Source organism: Portunus trituberculatus, chromosome 37 (genome assembly GCF_017591435.1).
Source record: "Portunus trituberculatus isolate SZX2019 chromosome 37, ASM1759143v1, whole genome shotgun sequence".
Classification (NCBI taxonomy): Eukaryota; Metazoa; Arthropoda; class Malacostraca; order Decapoda; family Portunidae; genus Portunus; species Portunus trituberculatus.
The window spans coordinates 23,442,872-23,467,182 of NC_059291.1; the positions used below are offsets into that span (position 1 = coordinate 23,442,872).

A 24,311-nucleotide genomic window follows, 5' to 3' on the forward strand; every position below is an offset into this window, starting at 1 on the left:
TATCATTATATACCTTACTCTAACAGATCTATCAGTAAAGAATAAAAGAAACTAATAGAAATGAAATAAGTTTATCTCAATCCACACCATCTACCGCCCTCCTCTACAAGATTATTACCAAAGCCTCACGAAATAGTTCATATAAGACTTAATACCTAAATCTTAGATAATGCATCATAACCAGAAATGGCAAAAAGTATTCCAGAACCTTTAAAAAATATATATTAATCTCTAACCAAGTCATTTTATACCCTTACAAAGATAACCATTTCAAACGTTCTCCAAATTAATATCTTGAATAAAAAGAAAAACTCGCACAAGTCTATTGATGCAAGTTCTGATATTATACACCACATTAAGGTTTAGAATGAACACTAAAAATATAAAAATAGAGCTAGATTTAATCAAGATCAAGTTAAGCTTTGCAAACAGACGCCTGCTGGAAGATCAAGAAAAAGAAAATAGAGGCTCAAACAAACCCAAACAACAACTGGAACCAGCATGTAACAAGCCAAAACACCATGACACTTACATACGCTTAATGAAACAGACAAAGAACAACAGGAACAGCCATAAGCCATGAGATAAAGGAGGGACAAGCACCGTTACGAAGGCTTTGAAAATTCCAACAGCGCAGCAGCTCTGTACTGGCAGACGGAGAGGTGAGGCTGAGCAATAACCGTTCAATTTTACGTATTTCCAGACTTTCCTAGCATTCATTAATATACTTATAACATCACTAGTCGCCCTTCATGCATTGGTGATTGGGGGCGTTAGGGAATGTGACTCTATGTGTGTGTGTTTCTGGGGGTGTGTTAAATGCCTGTGTTGGAAGTGTTGTAGATAGGGTATTCACTTGTGGGGGTGTGACCTTTAGTTGATTTTCATGAAGCCACATGAAGATTACTTTTCTATTAATTCGAAAAATTTTCAGTGGGTAAAACTGCAGAGTAAGGCCTTCCTCCTTTTCCCCACCAACCTCCTCCCCGACCAACAATCTCGGGGGACCTGTTTGGAAAGTGGGGTTTTTGGGTGGAGAATCCTAAATAGACCAAATTTTGCAATGAAAATGTATGAGGTTATATTTGACTGAATAAAAAAAATCCTTAAAATACTGTTGAAATCTAACAAACTAACCTAACCTGGCGGTGAGGATGGCTTCCTTTTGGCTTCAAACCAGCTTCCCCATGACCAGTTACAAGTTGTACAGTTTTACCATAAGCACTATTCCAGTAGTCTTTATCAGCCCATTATGGATTTATAACTGATTAGGAGGGAGGTGGTTGAGGAGGAACCCACCCCCAGCTAGGTTAGGTTAGAGTAGGGTAGGGTAGGTTAGGTTAAATGTTAGGTTTATAAAGTTTTGTTAAATTTCATCAGTATTTTAGGGATTTCCTTCCAATTTAATGAAAGATTGCCTCTTGAACTTTTTATAATTGAAAATTTTGTTTATTTTGGCTTTCCCCACCCAATAACCTCAACCTCAACAAATGCCTAAGCTTGTTGGTGTTGGGGACAGAGCTGGTTGCGAAAGGGAGAAAGACTATAATCATTACTGGGTATTTCAGGTCACTATTTACTAGATATGCTTACACCAATTAAAACAGCTGCTATGGATTTGGGTGTCTTAGTTGATACTTGATACTTCTTTGAAGTTCCACCAACATATGGCTAATATAGTGCATAAAGCGAGCAGAGTGGCAGAGAGCACCTTGAAATCCACAATTAATCATGAGGCTTCATTGATGTTACCTCTTTTCACCACTCACATAAGACCATTATTAGAGTATTCATCATTTCTGTGGAACACAGGATATCTTAGGGACATGAGAATGCTGGAAGGAGTCCAGGGAAGGTGGACTAAAACATTTTGTGTTGTGAAACATCTTACTTACCAAGACCACTTAAATTCTATCCAGGGTAGACTACTTCGTCATGATCTGATCAAATGTTGGCAGATTTTCCTTAGAGTTTCATTGATAAAGCCTGAAGACCTATTCCATTGTCCACCTATTAACTATATGAGAGGACATCAGTATAAATTTTTTTCTGTACATTCCCTGTTAGATATAAGATCATTTAGTATTTGAAGCATTAATACTTGGAATTCCTTGCCACAGAGGGTCATTTCTTGTCAAGAGTGTCACTATTTTCAAAACATCTCTAGCCACACATTTGGGTGACATTGTACCAATACTGTTAATTGTTGAGTCTGTTTGTACCGAATCCATCTCACCCAACTCTATTCTCCCTTGTTTGTTTGTATTTCCTGCTGCATATGTTGTACTCTCCAACCCAGAATTATAGTATTGTCTTTGTGGTTTATTTATTTATTTGGTGCTGGCACAACAACAGAATGTGGCTTCTCCTACCTTAGTTAGGGAAGCCCACTAGGTGAGTGTAGTTTCACCCTTCACTCCTGTTCCATTTGCTTTTTTACAAATTATTTATTTATTTGTTTATTTTTTATTTATTTATTTAATTTTCTTTTTTTTTTTTTTTTCTATAGGTAATTTGGGCCCATTTTCAGTTAATCTGTGTGTTGCTTTTTCCTGCAGATCATTAGTTTCTATCTGGGAGGAATACGGATAAGCTTAGAGTCTTCTCCCAACTTCTGGAAACTAGATGAAGCAAAACAAAAGATTGTGAAAAGTTGGTAAATATCAAGAACATTGCCCTGCAGTTCCTGTTTACAAATCTTTTACCTTATTATTATTAGTAGTAGTAGTAGTATTTTTATTAGTAATGTTATTTTATTTATTTCTTATTTATTTATTTTTTATTCTATTAATATTTAAATAAGTTTCCAGAAGTTGATACATATTGTATAATTTTTTGCAACCTTGATTCTATTGGGCATTTCAGTTGCAACCTCAGGGAAAGAGGCTAAAGTTATCTCCATACTGTCTGCCTTTTATTTATTTGTTTATTTGTTTATTTATTTATTATTTTTTTCCTTTTTACTTCCACCATCAAAGACTAAATGTTGTTTCATAGTAAAAATAGGAAGCAGGTTATTAATAAGATTCCACAGACTAATTAAAACATTTCAAAATTAACTCTTATCTTTCTCCACAGGATGAAATAAAACACAGTGATTGATTGATTAATTTTGTGTTTATTTGAATTTGCCAGAGGATGCATTCTCAAACACAAGGACCAAGCACTGTGACTTATTTCATGCTTGTTCAACAGATGTGACATAAGTGCACATAAACGAACACATTTTCAACGTTCGCTGGCGTGGCTCAGCATCTGCTTGTTCATCACACACCTGAGTGTATCATTTAACAGCATTGGCATGGTATTCCTCACCAAAACAGGTAAATTCAAAGAATTGTCAGCATTATAAATTATTTGTGGGGGCTATATGATATGTGTGCTTCAAATTATTCAGAATGAGAAGCTTTTTATGATGGGAATGGTAAGAAAAACCTTTTTTTTTTTTTTTTTTTTTTTTTTTTTTTTTTTTTTCCTCAGTATCTTCCACATATAGATAATGCTTACCCACTATTTCAGTGTTGGAATTGTGCCTGTCATACTGGAAGGCAATGAAATATGTATTTGTATTATTAGCTTATTGTGTTTATATACATTTCTGCTCCAGTGATATTTGAGAGATTGTCTCCTGCCCTGATGGCTAGGATGGTCAGCACCTGCACTAGCTAAGAATTAGTTAGATCATGTGCAGAAAAAAAAAAAAAAAAAAAAAAAAAATATATATATATATATATATATATATATATATATATATATATATATATATATATATATATGTGTGTGTGTGTGTGTGTATATATATATATATATATATATATATATATATATATATATATATATATATATATATATATATATATATAAATTCATATGATTTTTTTTTTTTTGCTTTGTCAGAAACAACATTCTGGGGATGAGAGTTCCAAAGTGTAATTCTTCTGACACTGAAGAACCATTTGTTTCTATCTAATTGTGTTTTCACATGAGCAAGCCTGTATAGCTGACTTCTCGTGTTATCCAATATTGTGTTACAGAACATATCTTTGGGAGCAGTGGTACAATGATCGTAAAGAATTTTCCTATACTTTATCGTGTTGTGGGACAACAGTTAACCATGAACCAGGCACAGGGCAGGGGTCTCAGCCTAAAGGGGTTGGAGCATTCTCGATGAGTCCTTATGATCGTTATTTAAACATGCCAGTTGTGCTAAATGTTTCTACATTTTGCACAACTTTAGGGAGGCTGTGGCATGTGGATAAGGTGGTGAGCATGGAATCGAGCAGATGTCCACGCGTAGGTTCGAATACCACCAGATACCACTCTGAAGCTATGCCATTTGTTGAATGGTTTAAAGTTACCTACATGTCACCATAATACCCAAGTTCTAAGTGGTTACACCAAAGATGCACTTGGGCCCCTCTGACACACACAAACACACACACACACACACACACACACACACACACACACACACACACACACACACACACACACACACACACACACACACATGCTCCTCAAGTTTGTTGTCATTTTATTCAAAAGTAAGAGATGCTGTACAGGAAAGGGATGGTTGGGTAGACAGTGTCTACCTAGATTTAATAAAAGCTTTTGACAAGGTACCACACAAGAGGTTACTATGGAAGATTAAGAACAATGGGGGAGTTGGAGGACAATTATTGGAATGGATGAAGGATTACCTTAGTGAGAAGGAAATGAGAACAGTGATAAGAAATAGTAGTTCTTCCTAAAGGTCACTAGTGGAGTACCTCAAGGGTCGGTGTTGGGACCAGTCATGTTTGGCATCTATGTGAATGACCTGCCTGAAGGAATTGAGAGTCATATCAATTTGTTTGCGGATGATGCCAAGATAATGGGGAGAGTGAAAAATGTAAATGACTGTATGAAACTGCAAGAGGACCTTGATAAAATTGGTAGATGGAGTAGAACTTGGCAAATGGAATTCAATCTGAATAAGTGTAAAGTCATGGAATTTGGAAAAAGCAAGTGGAGAGTACATGGCAATTACAAAATGGAAAATTTTAGTTTGGAGAGGTCTAAAGAGGAAGTGGATTTAGGGGTGACAATTACAGAGGGCTTAGCACCAGACAGGCATATAAATAAAATCACAGGAGAAGTAACAAATCTGCTAAGGAGAATTAAAATGACCTTCTCATATTTGGATTCTGATATGATGAAAAAGTTAATTAGTTCTATAATAAGACCAAGACTGGAGTATGCAGTGATTGTGTGGTCCCCTCACACTAAGAAGAATATTAGAAAATTGGAGAGGGTGCAGAGGGCAGCCACCAAGTTAGTACTGGAACTGAAGGATTTGACTTACGAGGAGCGGTTGAGAAAACTGAAAATTCCAATACTTCAAAGTGGAGAGAAAGGGGAGACTTGATAGGTATTTATAAAATGGTGAATAACCTGGATAAAGTGGATGGTGACTTTTTAAACCTGGAAACAGGGACTACAAGGGGACATGGGAAGAAATTGAAGAAGGTGTAGTGTATAAGAGACATTAAGAGGTACAGTTTCCCTCATAGAGCTGTGGACACCTGGAATGGATTAGATATAGACATCGTAAATGCAGTCAGTGTTCACAATTTCAAAGCTAAGCTGGATGAAACAAGGTATAAAGACAGGTCAATATGAGCTTGCTCCCCTCCTGTAAACTACAACTAGGTAAATACACACACACACACACACACACACACACACACACACACACACACACACACACACACACACACACACACACACACACACATGAGGAGGTAGTAGACACCTACCAAAGTGATAATTTACTCCCAGCGAGGTCTAATAACACTAATTCAAAGGGTGCTGTGAACCTTCTTATAAAGCTAGTTGTGATCTCGTTGAATGTTTCCCTTTTTGTCTCACAACTCAAGGGGGCAGTCACAGCCTGTCCTCTAAAGACAACTCTCCCTCTTCACTCAAAATTACATGCACTTACCACACACACACACACACACACACACACACACACACACACACACACACACACACACACACACACACACACACACACACACACACACACACACACACACACACACACACACACACACACACACACACACAGAAGTTGAGGAATATATGAGATTGGGAAAGTATGAAGAAGGAAAGTCTAGAGCCATAAAGATAACATTAAAATCCCAAGTAGCTGCCGAGCATGTATTGAGAAATGCATGGAAGCTGAAAAATTCTCAAGAGACAAACATGATTTACGTAAGAAGAAATATGTCGCAGGAGGAAAGGACTAAGATGAGAGAAATGGTGACAGAGGTGAGAGAGAGGAATGAGGCAAGAACAGAAGAAGAAAAGAAAAAGTTTTTTGGAAAATAAGAAATGACAAAGTGTGGAAGTGGTGGACAAAAGAGAGGGAGTAAAAGACCAGACAAAGGAGCAGATAAGGAAGAAAGACATAAGAGTATCATATACTAACATAGACGGCTTCCTATCAAAAAGATTAGAGTGTATGGACCATCTGATAAGGGATAAACCAGATATTATGTGTATAGTGGAGGCCAAATTGAGACCGAATATACAAATAGATTGGTTTGGAGGGGGAAATTATAGAATGTGGAGAAAAGATAGAGAATAAAAGTGGAGGTGGAATAATTGTGTTAACAAGAAAAGACTTAGTAGTGCAAAATGTGTGCCTTGGAGGAGACGAGGAGGAAGTGGTGGGTGTGGTGATGACTGATGGAAGGCAAGATATCAATATTGTAACTGTGTATGTACCACCAAAGACAAGTGCATGGTCAAATGATCAGCATAATAGTATGGTGGAAAGCACATTGGAAAGAATGAGAAATGAAGCTGCAAAGAAAGCAAAAATGGTTATAGTTGGAGATTTCAACTGTAAAGACGTCAATTGGGAGGAATTTGAAGTGGGGAATGGTGGAGAATGGGGTGAGCAGCTATTAAATTATGTGGTGGGAAATTTGATGACACAGTGGGTGAGGCATCCAACAAGGGGAAGGAGGGGGTGATGCCCCGTCGAGACTGGACTTGATATTCAAAAAGGGAGTAAATCTAGAAAATGAGATTGAGCATGAGTGTCCTTTGGGGAAGAGTGATCATGAATTATTGAAATTTGAGGTAAAGGTGGGGTTCAGCAAAGATAATGAAGTTGGATACAAGGAGGAATGCCTAAATTATGCTAAGGGAAGATATGAGTTGAGAAATTACTTTGGAAATGTGGATTGGTCCAAAATGTACCAGGAAACAAACATGCAGTTAAAATATGAAAAATTTATGGAAATATATAGTGAGGCCAGAGAACTTTGTGCCAAAATATACTAAGAAAATCTTAAAGGGAGATCAATGGTTTAACAAAACCTGTGACAAGGCAAAAAGGGAGAAGGAAAAGGTATGGGAAAAATGCAAGAGAAATAATGAGGAAGTGGAGAGAGAAGCATATAGGAATGCAAGAAATAAATATGTTCAAGTGAGAAGAAGGGCACAACAAGAATTTGAACAGAGAATAGTGGAGAATTGTGAAAGTGATCCCAAAATGTTTTATAAATTCATTAATGGTAAATTACAGAAAAAAGAAACAGTTGATAAATTAAAGGTTGGAGATTATATATATGAAGATACAAGTGTCATTGTTGAAAAATTGAATGAGAATTTCTGCAAAGTATTCACAGAAGATACACAATTCAATCGACGGATGTTACCTGTGACAAGATGGATGCAAGAAATTATAGTAACAAAGAGTGACATTGCAAAAGTTTTGAGTCAATTAGATGTTAACAAGGCAATGGGACCAGATGGTGTGTCTGGAAGAATGTTAAAAGAATGTCAAGAGCAGTTGCTAGATCCAATTTTAGATTTAACAAGAACATCTATCATTACGGGAAAGGTGCCAGTAGAATGGAAAAGGACAAATGTAGTACCAATTTACAAAAGTGGATGATGCATGGAACCATTGAATTATAGAACTGTTTCTTTGACCAGCATTATGTGTAAGATATGTGAAGAAGTGATCAAAAGCAAGTGGTGTGAGTTCCTGGAAAACAAAGAAATACTAGTGAGAAACAGTTTGGCTTTAGAAAAGGGAAATCGTGTGTATCAAATTTGCTATGTTTCTACTCAAAAGTGGTCGATATTTTACAAGAGAGGGATGGATGGGTTGATTTTGTATACCTAGACTTAAAAAAGCATTTGATAAAGTACCACATAACAGATTGATGTGGAAGTTAAGTAGTATCGGAGGAATAAGAGGAAATCTGACGGAGTGGATGAGAAATTATTTGACAGGTAGAGAAATGAGGACAGTAGTGAAGGGAGTGAAGTCAGAGTGGAGGAAGGTAACCAGTGGAGTTCCCCAAGGTTCCGTGCTTGGTCCCATCATGTTCCTGATCTATATAAATGACATGCCAGAGGGAGTGAGAAGTTATATGAATATGTTTGCAGATGATGCAAAGATTATGAGGAGAGTTAGGAATATGCATGACTGTAATATACTGCAGAAGGACTTGGACAAAATATATGAATGGAGCAGGACGTGGCAAATGGAATTCAATACCAACAAAAGCTGTGTAATGAGAATGGGTAGAAGTAAATATAGACCATATAAAGACTACCAGCTGGGGGGGAAGACTGTAATTGAAGTCAGTGAAGAAAAAGACTTGGGAGTGACTGTACAGAGTAATCTGTCTCCAGAAAAGCACATTAATAGAATATTTGGAAAAACGTACAGCATACTCCAAAGTATAGGATGGGCATTTAATTACCTGGACGGGAACATGATAAAGTAAATATTGACCACCCTGATTAGGCCACAGTTGGAATATGCATCAGTAATTTGGTCACCATACATGAAGAAACATGTCAAGAAACTGGAAAGAGTGCAGAGGTTAGCAACAAGAATGATACCAGATTTTAAGGAGATATTGTATGAGGAGAGGTTAAATAGGCTGGAATTAAGCATGTTGGAAGAAAGAAGAGTCAGAGGGGATATGATAACAATGTTCAAAATAGTACGTGGAGTGAACATATTGGATAGGGAGAACCTGATCACCATGGCATCCAGTAATTACCTAAGAGGACACCCAAAGAAAATACTGAAGGATTTCTGCACGAGCGACATCAAGAAATATATTTTCCTGTATCGGAACATTGATGCATGGAACAAACTGAGCGTGGATGTGGTGTGTGTGGCGAGTGTCAGTCAAATGAAGGAAAAATTGGACAAGTGTGGACATAGAGAGCTACGGCTTGAGCCCTGTAATCACAAATTACACACACACACACACACACACCACTTAGAATTCAAAATAAAAAATGGTGACTCCAAACCCAGCCTCGGAATCCCCTTCTGGGGAGAGGACCAGAAATGTCCCCAGGTCGGACTGCTCTTTTGACGATGAACTCAAATATCTCGACACCTTCCACAACTTTTTCTACGTTAATTTCTGCAACATTCACGGTCTTAGATCTAATTTTCAATCTGTGGAATACCACCTCTCCTCTACAAAACCTTATCGTCTTTTCCTCGCTGAAACACTGCTGTCTGAGGCAACTGACATTAGCCCATTCTCTGTTCCCTACTACTTCCTCTATTCTCATTTTTGTTCCAAAGTTGGATGTTGCGTCTATGTACGCAACAACTTAACTTGCTCTCATGCCCATGCTCTTGAATCTTTCAAGTTTTCCAACATCTGCCTTCATCTCAACAATCACTCTCTAACTAAATTTATCTGTACTGTCTATCTTTCCCCTAACTCCTTTGACTTTAATAAATTCTTTGACTATTTAACATCCAAAGTGGAGAACATTCTGTCTCTCTACCCTTTCGCAGAGATCTCCATCCATGGAGATTTCAATGTTCACCACCACCTTTGGCTTTCCTCTCCTTTCACTGACCATCCTGGTGAACTAGCCTTCAACTTTGCAATTCTCCATGACCTAGAGCAACTGGTGCAACACCCTATACTCATATTCTGATCACAATCTCATTTCTGTATCTTGTCCTATTTCTGCAATCCCTCCCCAGGATCCCTCTAAGAGGAGGTGCCTGTGGCATTTTGCCTCTGCCAGTTGGGGGCACTTGAGGTATTATGCTGAGTTTCCTTGGAGTGATTACTGTATCCATTTCAGAGACCCATCTCTTTTTGCTGAACATATAACAGAGGTGATAATGTCTGGCATGGAGGCATACATTCCTCATTCTTTCTCTTAATCTAAACCTTCTAAACCTTGGTTTAACACAGCCTGTTCTCGTGCTATACATGATAGAGAGGTTGTCCACAAAAGATACTTGAGCCTTCCATCTCCTCAATATCACACACTTTATATTTCTGCCCAAAATCATGTCAAGTCTGTTCTTCAACTTGCCAAACACTCCTTCATAAATAGAAAATGTCAAAATCTTTCAAACTCAAACTCCCCTCAAGACTTTTGGCATTTTAACTTTACTTCTTCATCTTTCCCTCCCTTATTTCATCCTGATGGCACCAAAGCCATCTCTTATGTCTCTAAAGCTGAATTCTCCTCTCAAGCCTTTGCTGTCAACTCCACCTTGGATGATTCTGGGCTTGTCCCTCCCTCTCTTCCTCCCTCTGACTATTTCATGTCTTCAATCAAAATTCTTTGTAATGATGTTTTCTATGCCCTTCCTGGCCTAAACCCTCAGAAGGCTTTTGGGCGTGATGGGGTCCCTCCTATTGTTCTCAAAAACTGTGCTTCCGTGTTTGCACCTTGCCTGGCCAAACTCTTCACACTTTGCCAACTTCTATCTTTCCATCTTGCTGGAAGTTTGCCTACATTCAACCTGTTCCTAAAATGGGTAACCATTCTAATTCCTATACCTTTAATCTCTTGCTTGTCTTAAGTTTTTTAATCTATCCTGAATAAGAAGAATCTTAAACATCTGTCACTTCACAATCTTCTGTATGCTGTATGATCATCAGTATGGCTTCCATCAAGATCTCTCTACTGGTGCTCTGGCTTTATTTACTGAGTCTTGGTCATTATCCTCTTTTAGAGATTTCAATGAAACTTTTGCTTTCACATTAGACTTCAAAAGCTTTTGATAGAGTCTGGCATAAAGCTTTGATTTCAAAACTGCCCTCTTACGGCTTCTATCCTTCTCTCTGCAAGTTTCCTTTCCGACCATTCTATTGCTGCTGTGATAGACGGCCACTATTCTTCTCTAAATCTGTTGATAGTGGTATTCCTTAGGGTTCTGTCCTATCGCCCACTCTCTATTGTTCATTACTGATCTTTTTAACTAAACTTATGGCCTTATCCACTGCTACGCTGATGATACTACCCTGCATCTTTCTATGTCCTTTCAGAGATGTCCAATCCTACAGGAAGTCAACAGATCATGCAGGGACACAATAGAACGCCTGACTTCTGATCTTTCTAAGATTTCCGATTGGGGCAGAGAAAACCTAGTAGTTTTCAATGTCTCAAAAACTCATTTCCTCCATCTATCAACTCGACACAACCTTCCAGACAACTATCCCCTCTTCTTCAATGACACTCAACTGTCTCTCTCTTCCACACTGAATATCCTCAGTCTATCCTTTACTCATAATCTTAACTGGAAACTTCACATCTCGTCTTTTGCTGAAATACCTATGAAGTTAGGTGTTCTGCGGCATCTCTGCCAGTTTATCTCGCCCCTCCAACTTCTTACTCTGTACAGAGGCATTATCTGCACCTGTATGGAGTACTCTTCACATGTTTGGGGGTTCCACTCACACTGTTTTATTAGATAGGGAGGAATCAAAAGATTTTCGTCTCATCAACTCCCCTCCTCTGACTGACTGTCTTCAGCCTCTTTCTCACCGCCGAAATGTTGCATCTCTTTCTATCCTTTATCGCTATTTTTATGCTAACTGTTCTACTGATCTTGCTAACTGTATGCCTCCCCTCCTCCTGTGGCCTCACTGCACAAGACTTTCTTCTTTCCCTCATCCCTTTTTCTGTCCAATTATAATGCAAGAGTTAATTAGTACTCTCAAACATTCATCCCTTTCACTGGTAAACTCTGGAACTGCCCCCCCCTCTGCTTCTGTATTTCCGTCTTCCTACTTGACTTTGCTTCTTATAAGAGAAAGGTATCTTGATACCTTTCTCTTATAAGAAGCAAAGTCATTTGCTCCCTAGTTTTGGGTAACCCTTCTTATCTTTTAGAGACCCAGCATTGTTTTTTTTTTTTTTTTTTTTTTTTCCTCCATTGTGTTGCCCTTGATTGGCCCTTTCTCCTACATTAAACACACACACACACACACACACACACACACACACACACACACACACACACACACACACACACACACACACACACACACACACACACACACACACACACACACACACACACACACACACACACACACACACACACACACACACACACACACACACACACACACACACACACACACACACACACACACACACACACACACACACCGCATAGTGTAGTGATTAGCACGCTCGACTCACAATCGAGAGGCCCGGGTTCAAGTCCCAGCGAGGCAAATGGGCAAGCTTCTTAATTTAGCCTCTCTTCACCTAGCAGTAAATAAGTACAGGATGTAACTCGAGGAATTGTGGTCTCGCTTTCCTGGTGTGTGGAGTGTGTTGTGGTCTCAGTCCTACCCGAAGATCGGTCTATGAGCTCTGAGCTCGCTCCATAATGGGGAAGACTAGCTGGGTGACCAGCAGGCTACCGTGGTGGTGAATTACACACACGCATAGTAAAAAGCTGAGGAAAGGAAGATGTCTAAGAGATATAAAAAAATACAGTTTCCCACAAAGATGAGTTTGAGACGTGGAACAGTCTGAGTGAAGAAGTGGTGACAGCAACGAGTGTGCATAGTTTTAAAGAAAAATTGGATAATTGTAGATATGGAGATGGGGCCACACGAGCGTAAAAGCCCAGGCCCTGTAAATCTACAACTAGGTAAATACATGTACACACACACACACACACACACACACACACACACACACACACACACACACACACACACACACACACACACACACAGACGAGACGCGGTAGAGGAAGGACGCAATACCGTCGCTCCCGAGAATCAGCTGATCTTCACTACCTTTGTTTGGGTTTACAGTGGCCTGGGCAATAAGTGTGGACTCATTTTTTTTCATGAATACAGTGTTAAATAATAATGAGTGAGAAAGATATTCCATCTAAATGCAGGTATGTGACAAGGGAAAGAATGAAAGCTGATGATGACAATGTTGGTGAGGGAGGAGGAGAATTTGAAGGCTTTGATACGGCGCAAACTTCACTATTTGATAGAGTCTTGACTATCGAACGTAAATTAGATAAATTGATAAAGGAGAGTATGGGAATGAAAGAGAATGAAGAACAGGATAAAGAGCTCCAGAAATTGAAAGAAAGGATAAAAGAGTGGAAGAAACGAAACTAGGCTAAGAACCGAAAATGAAGAATTAAAAGTCCAAATAGCGAACTACAAGAAATTGATGGAAGAAGGACTCGGTAAAGCCGAGAAAGAAAAAGAAAAGCTAAAAGATCTAGTTAACAAAGAAGAAGAAAGAGTACAAGACGTGATTAAAAAAGAAGTACAAGCATGGAGAATCCAAGATAAGAACGACAAGGAATCATTTCAAAAAGTATTTCAAGAACAGTTAAAAGAAAGAGATGAAAATATGACAAGCAAAATGATAGGAGTCCTCAAGAAAAAAAGAAAATTTAGTAAGAGAAATTGCAGAAAAAAAAATGTAATTATTTTTGGACTGAAAGAAAAAATGTTAAATATAGACCAAGAAGGGAAAAGGACGAAATGAAATCAGTAAAAGACCTACTAAAACATCTAAATGATGAGGATAGACAGAACTTAGAAGAGGAAGTAGAAGAAATCCATAGAATGGGACCATATCAAGAAGGAACAGTGAGACCAATTAAGATATTACTAAAATCACAAGCAGCAGCAGAAGTAGTACTATATAGAAAACGAAACTCAGAGAAACAGAAGGTTGCAAAGATATATATATATAAAGAAAAATAGAAACGAGGAGGAAAGGAAGAGACACAATGAACTGGTGGCAGAAGCAAGAGAAAAAATAATGAAAGGTCAGAGGAGGAGAAGAAGGCATTTTTTGGAGAATTATAGGAGACAGGATAAGGAAATGGTATATAAAAGAGAAAGAAGAGAAAAGAATGGAGCAAGTTTAACTAAAAATGATAAGAACAAGAGATTAAAAATGATGTATACAAACATAGATGGGATTTTATCTAGTAAATTAGAATTAAGAGATTACATAAAGAAAGAAGAACCAGATATTGTATGCCTGGTGGAAACAAAGTTAAATGAGGCAATAAAATAGACATAGATAAAAGGTATAATATATGGAGGAGAGACAGAGTGGGTAAAGGAGGAGGAGGAGTCATGATGATGTTAAGGAAGGAGATAGTGGTAAATCAAGTGGAGTTTGGGAAGGAAAATCAGAAATACTGTATGTTAAGATGCATATTAACAAAAGGAGTTAACAATCATTGGAACATATGTGCCACCAAAACAAACTCATGGACTAACCAAGAATATAGAGACATGATAGATGACACAATAAGGAGTCTTACAAGAATCATTAAGGAAAGGAGAAAAGTGATATTGGTAGGAGATTTCAACTGTAAGGAGGTAGACTGGGAAAATTATGAAAGTGGTATGGGGAAGATGCCTGGGAGATAGATTCCTGAACCTAATGATAGATAATTTGATGGTCCAAAGAGTAAAGGAAAACACAAGATTCAGAGGAAACGATGAGCCGGCAAGATTAGACCTAGTTTTTACAAGGGATATACCAATTAACGATGATATAAGATACAAGTGCCCATTGGGAAAGAGTGACCATGTAATATTAGAGATGGATATAGAAGAAGGAAAGGAAGATAGAGATGAATCATACAAAGGAGACCGATTAAATTACAGAAAGGCTGATATTGAGAATCTCAAGAACTATTTTAAAACGTAAACTGGGAGGAGATGGAAAACTCATTAACGGTTCAAGAGAAATATAACTTATTTTTGGAAATATACAAAACTGGGGTCAGGAATATGTTCCAAATATAGACCTAAAGAAGAAGGAAAGAAAGATTGGTTTAATGCAAGATGTGCTAGGGCAAAGGAGAAACGAGATGGAGCATGGAAAAGGTGGAGAAGAAACAGAAATCCAGAAAATAAGGAAAACTTCAAAACAGCAAGAAATGAATATGCTAAGGTAAGAAAGGAAGAAGAAAAGAACTATGAAAAGGACATTGTCGAAAAATGTAAGGAACAACCAAAATTGTTCTACAGATTCATAAATGGAAAAATAAGACAAAAAGAAACAATAGAAAGGTTAAAAGGAGAAACGGAATGGTGGAAGACCCAAAAAGTATGGCAGAACTGTTAAATAGTAAATTTCATGAGGTCTTTACTAAGGAATCCAAATTTGAAAGACCACAGGGTAATAGAGAGACTGTCTATATGAAAGAGATTAAAGTAACCAAGCTTGAAATAAAAAGTTGATGACGGAATTGGATGAGGAAAAGGCAATGGGACCAGATGAAGTCTCAGGCAGAATACTGAAAGAATGTAGGGAAGAACTAGCAAGTCCAATATACAACATCATAAAATGCTCAATAGAAAATGGAACAGTGCCAGTGGAGTGGAAAAGAGCTGAGGTGGTTCCCATATATAAGAGCGGAAGGAAGGAAGAACCTTTAAATTACAGACCGGTATCACTAACTAGTGTAATATGCAAGATGTGTGAAAAAGTAATAAAGAAGCAATGGATCAAGTTTCTTGAAGACAAAAAAATATTATCAAATAGCCAATTTGGTTTTAGAAAAGGTCGGTCATGTGTGACAAATTTATTGAGTTTCTACTCTAGAATAGTTGATAAAGTACAAGAGAGAGAGATGGGTTGACTGTATTTATTTAGATCTAAAAAAGGCTTTTGATAAAGTGCCACATGAAAGATTACTATGGAAGTTAGAAGAGAAGGGTGGCTTAAAAGGAAGCACATTGAGATGGATGAAGAATTACTTAAGGGGGAGAGAAATAAGGACGATAGTTAAAGATATGAAGTCCAAGTGGAGAACAGTAGACAGCGGAGTGCCACAGGGGTCAGTGCCAATACTTTTTCTCGTATATATAAATGACATGCCAGAGGGAGTGAACAGCTACATAAATCTGTTTGCGGACGATGCGAAACTGTGCAGAGTCATTAAACAAAAAGAGGATTGTGAAATACTACAGGAAGACTTAAACAAGATCTGGAAATGGAGCAAAAAATGGGAGATGGAATTCAATGTGGACAAAAGCCATGTCATGGAAATGGGAAAAAGTGAAAGACGACCAGTGGGAATCTATAAGATGGGAGATGGAGTAGAACTAGAAAAAGTAAAAAAGGAAAAGGACTTGGGAGTGACAATGGAAGAAAATAATCAACCGGTAAGCCATATTGATAGAATTTTCAGAGAGACGTATAATTTGCTAAGGAATATTGGAGTAGCATTTCACTATATGGACAAGGAAATGATGAAGAAATTGATAAGTACTAAAATAAGACCTAGATTGGAATATGCAGGAGTTGTGTGGACTTCCCATAAAAAGAAACACATAAGAAAATTAGAGAGACTACAAAAATGGCTACAAGAATGGTTCCAGAATTTAAAGGGATGGCATATGAGGAGAGACTAAAAGCAATGGATCTACCAACCTTGGAGCAGAGAAGAGAGAGGGATCTGATACAAGTTTATAAATTGATTAACGGAATGGATGAAGTGGATAATGAGAAACTGATCCTGAGAGAAGAATATGACTTTAGAAGCACAAGATCGCATAGTAAGAAACTAAGGAAGGGACGATGTCTGAGAGATGTTAAAAATTTAGTTTCCAAAAGATGTGTTGAGACTTGGAACAGTTTGAGTGAGGAAGTGGTATCAGCAAAGAGTGTACATAGTTTTAAAGAAAAATTGGATAAGTGTAGATATGGAGACGGGACCACACGAGCATAAAGCCCAGGCCCTGTAAAACTACAACTAGGTAAATACAACTAGGTAACTACACACACACACAAACTGAGAGGTGCCTCTGGCATTTTGCCTCTGCCATTTGGGAGAACTTGAGGAGGTATTATGATGATTTTCCCTGGAATAATTATTGCTTCCGTGTCAGAGACCCATCTCTTTGTGCTGAACGCATAACAGAGGTGATAGTGTTTGGCATGGAGGTGTACATTCCTCATTCTTTATCCCAACCTAAATCTTCTAAACCTTGGTTTAACTTGGCCTGTTCTCGTGCTATACATGATAGAGAGGTTGCTCACAAAAGGTACTTGAGTCTTCCATCTCCTGAATCGCACGCACTTTATATCTCTGCCTGGAATCATGCCAAGTCTGTTCTTCAACTTGCCAAACACTGCTTCATAAAAAGAAAATGTCAAAATCTTTGAAACTCAAACTCCCCTCGAGACTTCTGGCATCTAGCCAAAAACATCTCAAATAACTTCATTTCTTCATCTTTCCCTCCTTTATTTCATCCTGATGGCACCACTGCCATCTCTTCTGTCTCTAAAGCTGAACTCTTCTCTCAAACCTTTGCTCACAACTCCACCTTTGTACGATTCTGGGCTTGTCCCTCCCTCTCTTCCTCCCTCTGACTATTTCATGTCTACGATTAAAATTCTTCGTAATGATGTTTTCCATGCCCTCGCTGGCCTAAACCCTCAGAAGGCTTATGGTCCTGATGTGGTACCTCGTATTGTTCTCAAAAACTGTGCTTCTGTGCTTGCACCTTGCCTGGCCAAACTTTTCTAACTTTGTCTATCTACTTCTACCTTTCCTTCCTGCTGGAAGTTTGCCTACATTCAGCCTGTTCCTAAAAAGGGTGACCGTTCCAATCCCTCAAACTACCGTCCTATAGCTCTAATCTCTTGCTTGTTTTAAGTTTTTGAATCTATCCTTAATAGGAAAATTCTCAAGCATCTGTCACTTCACAATCTTCTGTCTGATTGCCAGTATGGCTTCCGTCAAGGTCACTCTACTGGTAATCTTCTGGCTTTCCTTACTGAGTCTTGGTCATCCTCTTTAAGAGATTTTGGTGAAACTTTTGCTGTAGCATTAGACATATCAAAAGCTTTTGATAGAGTCTGGCACAAAGCTTTGATTTCAAAACTGCCCTCCTACGGCTTCTATCGTTCTCTCTGCAACTTTATCTCAAGTTTCCTTTCTGACCGTTCTATTGCTGCTGTGGTAGATGGCCACTGTTCTTCTAAATCTATTAATAGTGGAGTTCCTCAGGGTTCTGTCCTGTCACCCACTCTCTATCATTCATTAATGACCTTAACCAAACTTCTTGCCTTATCCACTCCTACGCTGATGATACCACCTTTCATCTTTCCACATCCTTTCAGAGACGACGAACCCTTCAAGAAGTCAACAGATCACGCAGGGACACCACAGAATGCCTGACTTCCGATCTTTCTATGATTTCTGATTGGGGCAGAGAAAATCTAGTAGTTTTCAATCCCTCAAAAACTCAATTCCTCCATCTATCAACTCGACACAACCTTCTAGACAACTATCCCCTCTTCTTCAGTGACACTCAACTGTCTCCCTCTTCCACAATGAATATCCTAGGTCTGTCCTTTGCTCATAATCTTAACTGCAAACCTCACATCTCGTCTCTTTCTATAACAGCTTTTATGAAGTTAGGTGTTCTGAGGCATCTCCGCCAGTTTTTCTCGCCCCTCCAACTGCTTACTCTGTATAAGGGCCTTATCTGCACTTGTATGGAGTACTCTTTGCATGTTTGGGTGGGTTCCAGTCACACAGTTTTACTAGATAGGGTGGAATCAAAAGCTTTTCGTCTCATCAACTCCCCTCCTCTGACTAACTGTCTTCAGCCTCTTTGTCACAGCCGAAATGTTGCATCTCTTTCTATCTTTTATCGCTATTTTCATGCTAACTGTTCTACTGATCTTGCTAACTGCATGCCTTCCCTCCTGCGGCTTCGCTGCACAAGGCTTTCTTCTTCCTCTCATCGCTATTCTTTCCTTCTCTAACGCAAGAGTTAACCAGTACTCTCAATCATTCATCCCTTTCACTGGTAAACTCTATAACTCCCCTGCATCTGTATTTCCGAATTCCTACAACTTGTCTTCTTTTAAGAGGGAGGTATTGAGGCATTTGCTCCCTAATTTTGGCTGACGCTTTACCACTTTGTAGAGAGCCAGCACTCAAGTGGGCCTTTTTTTAATCTTTTCCTTTTTTTTTGCCCTTGGCTAGCCCTCTCCCCTACATAAAAAAAAATAAATAAATAAAAAAAAATAAAAATAAAAAATAAAAAGGCTATCAGAATGGCAGTACTGAGAGTATGTGGATTACGATGATGTGTTAATTCAGCACCATGGTGAGCGTCATGGATTTATCATCAGACTGCGACGTGTTGATTTCAGCACCACAGCTGCTGATAGGCTATTTCAGCACGTTGTTAATGGACATTACCAATAATTTTCTCAAACCTAGGTCATACAAAGGTTTAAAAGTAGCCTAAAGGAGACTAAGGGAAGAGGGTATGAAACAAGATATAAAAGGCAAATGACATCCAGTGATCTCAGATACAGTGCAACAAAGCCTAATAGCACAATTCAGGTCACACGGATCACTTAAAGTAAACAGACAAGATGCATGTGCGCTTGTACACTTCAACGTCACACACATGTTGACAGACAGGGGGAGAGGACTTATTTATTTTTTTTCTACTTTACTTTATAACCTTTATCCTTACAAATACAACAGCCAGAGTCTCTCTCTCTCTCTCTCTCTCTCTCTCTCTCTCTCTCTCTCTCTCTCTCTCTCTCTCTCTCTCTCTCTCTCTCTCTCTCTCTCTCTCCAACCCTTGCTCCATCATCAGTCTGGTGGTGGGCTGCCATGCAACAGTGGGCCCAGGGCAGCCGCCCCTCTACCCTCCTGCCTGTTCCGCTATTACCGTGAGCTGAGTTTAAATCCAAAGTGTTCGGTCTTTGGGAGTAATTCAGGTGTTCTATTCTATACCTTGGATGTTCTTTGGATATCTTGGCAAGCTTTAGCCTGATGCCTAGATGTCTATTGTAGTGAGAGTGAGAGTGTGTTAAAGTTCTAAGCCAGGCCAATGTACATCGTGAATAGATTACAAAAAACTGCAGTTGTTTAGTGTGAATTTTTGTGCAATATATTAATCCACTCTGGATGAAGTTTCCTTCATAACTGTTTTGTGGCGTTTTTAATGGTAAATCTATCTTGGTCAAGCATTGCATTAATTCAGCAACCACGGTATTGGGATCTGTATGAGCAACCATGTCCACCATCATGTTGACTCTCAATAGTAATAATAACGTAACCATTAATTTGTGTTGGTATCAGTTGTATTGTCATGTGTATTTACTTATTTGTGTATTACAGGGTCCGAGCTAAGCTCTCTGTGTCCTGTCTCCTTGTCCACTCCTGTCATATCTCTCTTTCATCTGATTGACACACACTGCGTCAACGACATCACTGCTCAGTTTATTCCACTTATCAATACTACGATGCGGGAAACTGTATTTTCTCACGTCATTTAGACAAGATGTCTTTTATTAGTTTTTTTCCATGTCCTCGGAGATAATTACTTGTGGTCACCTTTATCAATTCTCTGTCCAATATGTCAATCTTGTTCACCAATTTATACATAGTTATCATGTCTCCTCTTGTTCTTCTCTCTTCTAATGTGGTCAGCCCCAGTTTCCTCAGTCTTTCCTCATAGTCTAACTCCCTGAGTCCTGGTACCATCCTTGTTGCCAGCCTCTGTACCCTTTCCACCTTCTTCACATTTTTCTTCATATGCGGTGACCAGACACATGCTGCATATTCTCTAACTGGGCTCTTATTAAGGTGCATAATATCTTCTTCATCATTCCTTCATCTAGGTAGTGGAATGCAAGGCCAATATTTTGAAGCATGTTATATGTTTTCCAAAATATCTTGTTAATGTGTTTCTCCGGTGACAGAGTGTTTTGCACGGTTACTTGTAAGTCTTTCTCCTCATTGGTCTCATCAATTTTCTCATCACCCAGCCTGTAATCCTGTTTGGTCTGTATCTACTTCTTCCCATTTTTCATAACATGGCTCTTCTTTATATTGAATTCCATCTGCCACTCTTTACTCCACTCATATATTTTTTATCAAGATCTTCCTATAGCTTGTTACAATCTTCCACATTTTTTACTCTGCTCATAATTTTGGTATCGTCCGCGAACATGTTCATGTAACTGTCAATTCCTACTGGCATATCATTAACATAAATCAAAAACATGATGGGACCAAGCACTGACCCTTGTGGAACTCCACTGGTTACCTTCTTCCACTCGGACTTCCTTCCCTTCACCACTGTTCGCATTTCTCTTCCCACTAAGTAATTTTTCATCCATTTTGCTAGTTATCACTTACTCCTCCAATTTTCTTTAGTTTCCACATCAGTCTATTGTGTGGCACTTTATCAAAGGCCTTTCTCAAGTCCAGGTAAATAGCATCCACCCATCCCTCTCTATGTTGTAGTATGTCAGTCACTCTTGAATAAAAACATAATAAATTGGATACACACGATCTTCCTTTTCTGAAACCAAACTGCCTTTCACTCAGAATGTTTTCACTTTCTAGATACTCACTCCACTTAGCTTTAATTACTTCACATACTTTGCACAATATACTAGTCAACGATACTGGTCTGTAATTTAACGGTTCCATTCTATTACCATTCTTATATATAGGCACAATGTCAGCTCTTTTCCACTCTTTCGGGACTAATCCTGTTCGTATGGAGGTATCCACAATATCAAATACGGGGTTCAACAATTGATCCTTACATTCTTTTAGCAACCTTCCAGATATGCCATCAGGCCCCATTGATTTATTAATATCCAGATTGCTTATAATTTTCCTTACATCTTCTTTAGTAACCATGATGTCCTGCATTTGCTTTATCTCCGTTGGCCCTTCTCCTATAAAATGCTCCTCCTTTGTAAACACTTTGCAAAAGTTGTCGTTCAAAATTTCAGCTATATCTCTAGCATCCTCATATACTTTTTCCCCATTTTTTACCTTTTCTATTGTGTCCCTTTTATTTAGTTTTCCATTTATGAATTTGTAAAACAGTGTAGGGTCACTATCACAGTTTTCCACCACTCTCTGTTCATATTCCTTTTGTGCTGTTCTTCTTACTTCAACATATCTATTCCTTGCTGTTTTGTAAACTTCTCTTGATAATACATCACTGTTTTTCTTAAGTTTCTTCCATGCCTTTTCTTTGTTCTTTTTTGCTTCTTCACAATTTCTATTAAACCACTGTTTATTGTCTAAAGTCCTCTTTCTGTGATATGGCACAAACCTCTTCACAGCAGAGTTATATAAATCCATAAATTTATCGTATTTCAATTGCATATCCCCTTCCTGGTATACCACGGACCAGTCAATTTCATTAAAGAACTCCCTCATATGGTTATAATTTGCCCTAATATAATTCAATTTTTCCTCCCTGCGTTCCACAATCTTATTCGTGCTTAATTCCGTATCCAGCTCAAAGCTAAGGACATCATGATCGCTTTTCCCCAAGGGACATTCATGCTCAATTTCTTCTTTTAAGGAGATGGCCCTGGTAAATACCAAATCCAACCTTGCTGCAGCATCTTGTCCCCTGCACCTTGTTGGTGATCTCACCCACTGTGTCATCAAGTTATTTGTTGCTACGTTTAACAATTCCTCTGCCCACTCACCACCGTTCACCACTTCGTAGTCTTCCCACACTATTTCTTTACAATTAAAGTCCCCGACTATCATCACTCTATCCTTTCTGATGAGTTCCTGCTTCATTCTGTCTAGAGTATTTCTCATCACCATTTGGTACTGTTCATATTCCCAAGCACTGGTTCTGGGTGGTATGTATACTGTTATAATATTAATGTCCCTCTTACCATCTGTTATAAGCATACTTATCACTTCCTCATTTCCTTACTATAGTTCACCTCCTTCACTATCAGATCTTCCTTAGTAAGAACCATTATACCACCACCTCCTTTATTTTTTCTATCATTTCTCCATACTTTGTAGTGTTTTACATCAAACCAATCTAGCTTTATTTCGGGCCTTAGCTTTGTTTCCACCACACACATTATGTCCGGTTCATTGTTTATTAGGTAATCCATACATTCCAACCTCTTAGACAGAAATCCATCTATGTTCGTGTAAGTCACTTGAATTCCATTCCTAGTCTCTTTCTTCCATGTTTCTGTCAGTGTAATGTCTATTCCGTCTGTTTTATCCACCACTTCTTCAGCCTCCCATTTCTCATCCTCCAAAAATTCTTGGTCTTTTCCTCCTCGGTTCTTTCTTCATTCCTCTCTCTCACCTCAGTTACAAGCTCTTTCATTTTCATCCGTTCGTCCTGTGACATATTTCTTCTTATGTAAATTGTTTTGGTTTCCTTAGAGTCCTTAAGTTTCCAAGCCCTCCTCAACAAGTCCTCAGTTGCCACCTGAGACTTTACTTTCAATTTTAATGGTCTATTCTTGCCTTCCTCAAAAGCTCCTAGTCTAACACTTTCTTCTACCTCAGCATACAGGCACTCTTCCTCTTCTGAGATCTTATTCAGTAAAGACTTAATCCTGTCATTTTCCTTATCTCTCCTATCTTGCCAGTTCCTGTTAGTTTCCTCCCTCAATCCTGTTATGATCACGCATTTTTTCTTTTCAGCAATATCTCTCACTACATACTCATTTTCCTTTAATGCCTTTACCATTTCACTCTGTGTAATCACTTTATTTTCTTCTTCCTGCTTTTTCACTATCTCCCTAAAGGACCTTTGTACTTTCTGGTGTTCTTGTTTCACTTCTTTCATCCTGGCATCAATTAGGTTAAGGCATTTCTCCTTCCCCAGGTCCCCTTCAGATATTTTCTTCTCCATTTCGAGGAGTTTAGCCTTCATCTCGTCACACTGTTTCCTTAGTTTTTTTTCCTCCATTTCCACTTTTTCCCTCAATAGCTCTTTGTTCTCTCTCGTTAACAAATAGATTTCTTTTTTGAAGGTATCGTTCTCCGCTATGACTCTATCCAGTTTTTTTTTCTATGGAACAAATGTTTAGAAACTTACATAATCTTCTTTTCTCCAAGTTTATATGCCTTGTTATCCTATTTTGACTCTTCCCAAATTCCATTACCCTACATTTCTTAATGTTGAAGTCCATCTCCCATCTTTTACTCCATTTCCGTAGTC

The 24,311-nt window shown here is 38.5% G+C and overlaps 1 long non-coding RNA gene across 2 annotated transcripts; it reads left to right on the top strand.

Moving 5' to 3' along the window:
* Positions 1-425: 425 nt before the first annotated feature.
* Positions 426-20,429, top strand: LOC123514048. 2 transcript variants are annotated; one of them, XR_006677503.1, is made up of 3 exons: positions 426-662; positions 3,196-3,323; positions 19,944-20,429. It is a non-coding gene; the product is annotated as an uncharacterized LOC123514048 (long non-coding RNA). The 2 variants fall into 2 exon arrangements; XR_006677504.1 differs by lacking the exon at positions 19,944-20,429 and adding an exon at positions 18,442-18,491.
* Positions 20,430-24,311: the final 3,882 nt, after the last annotated feature.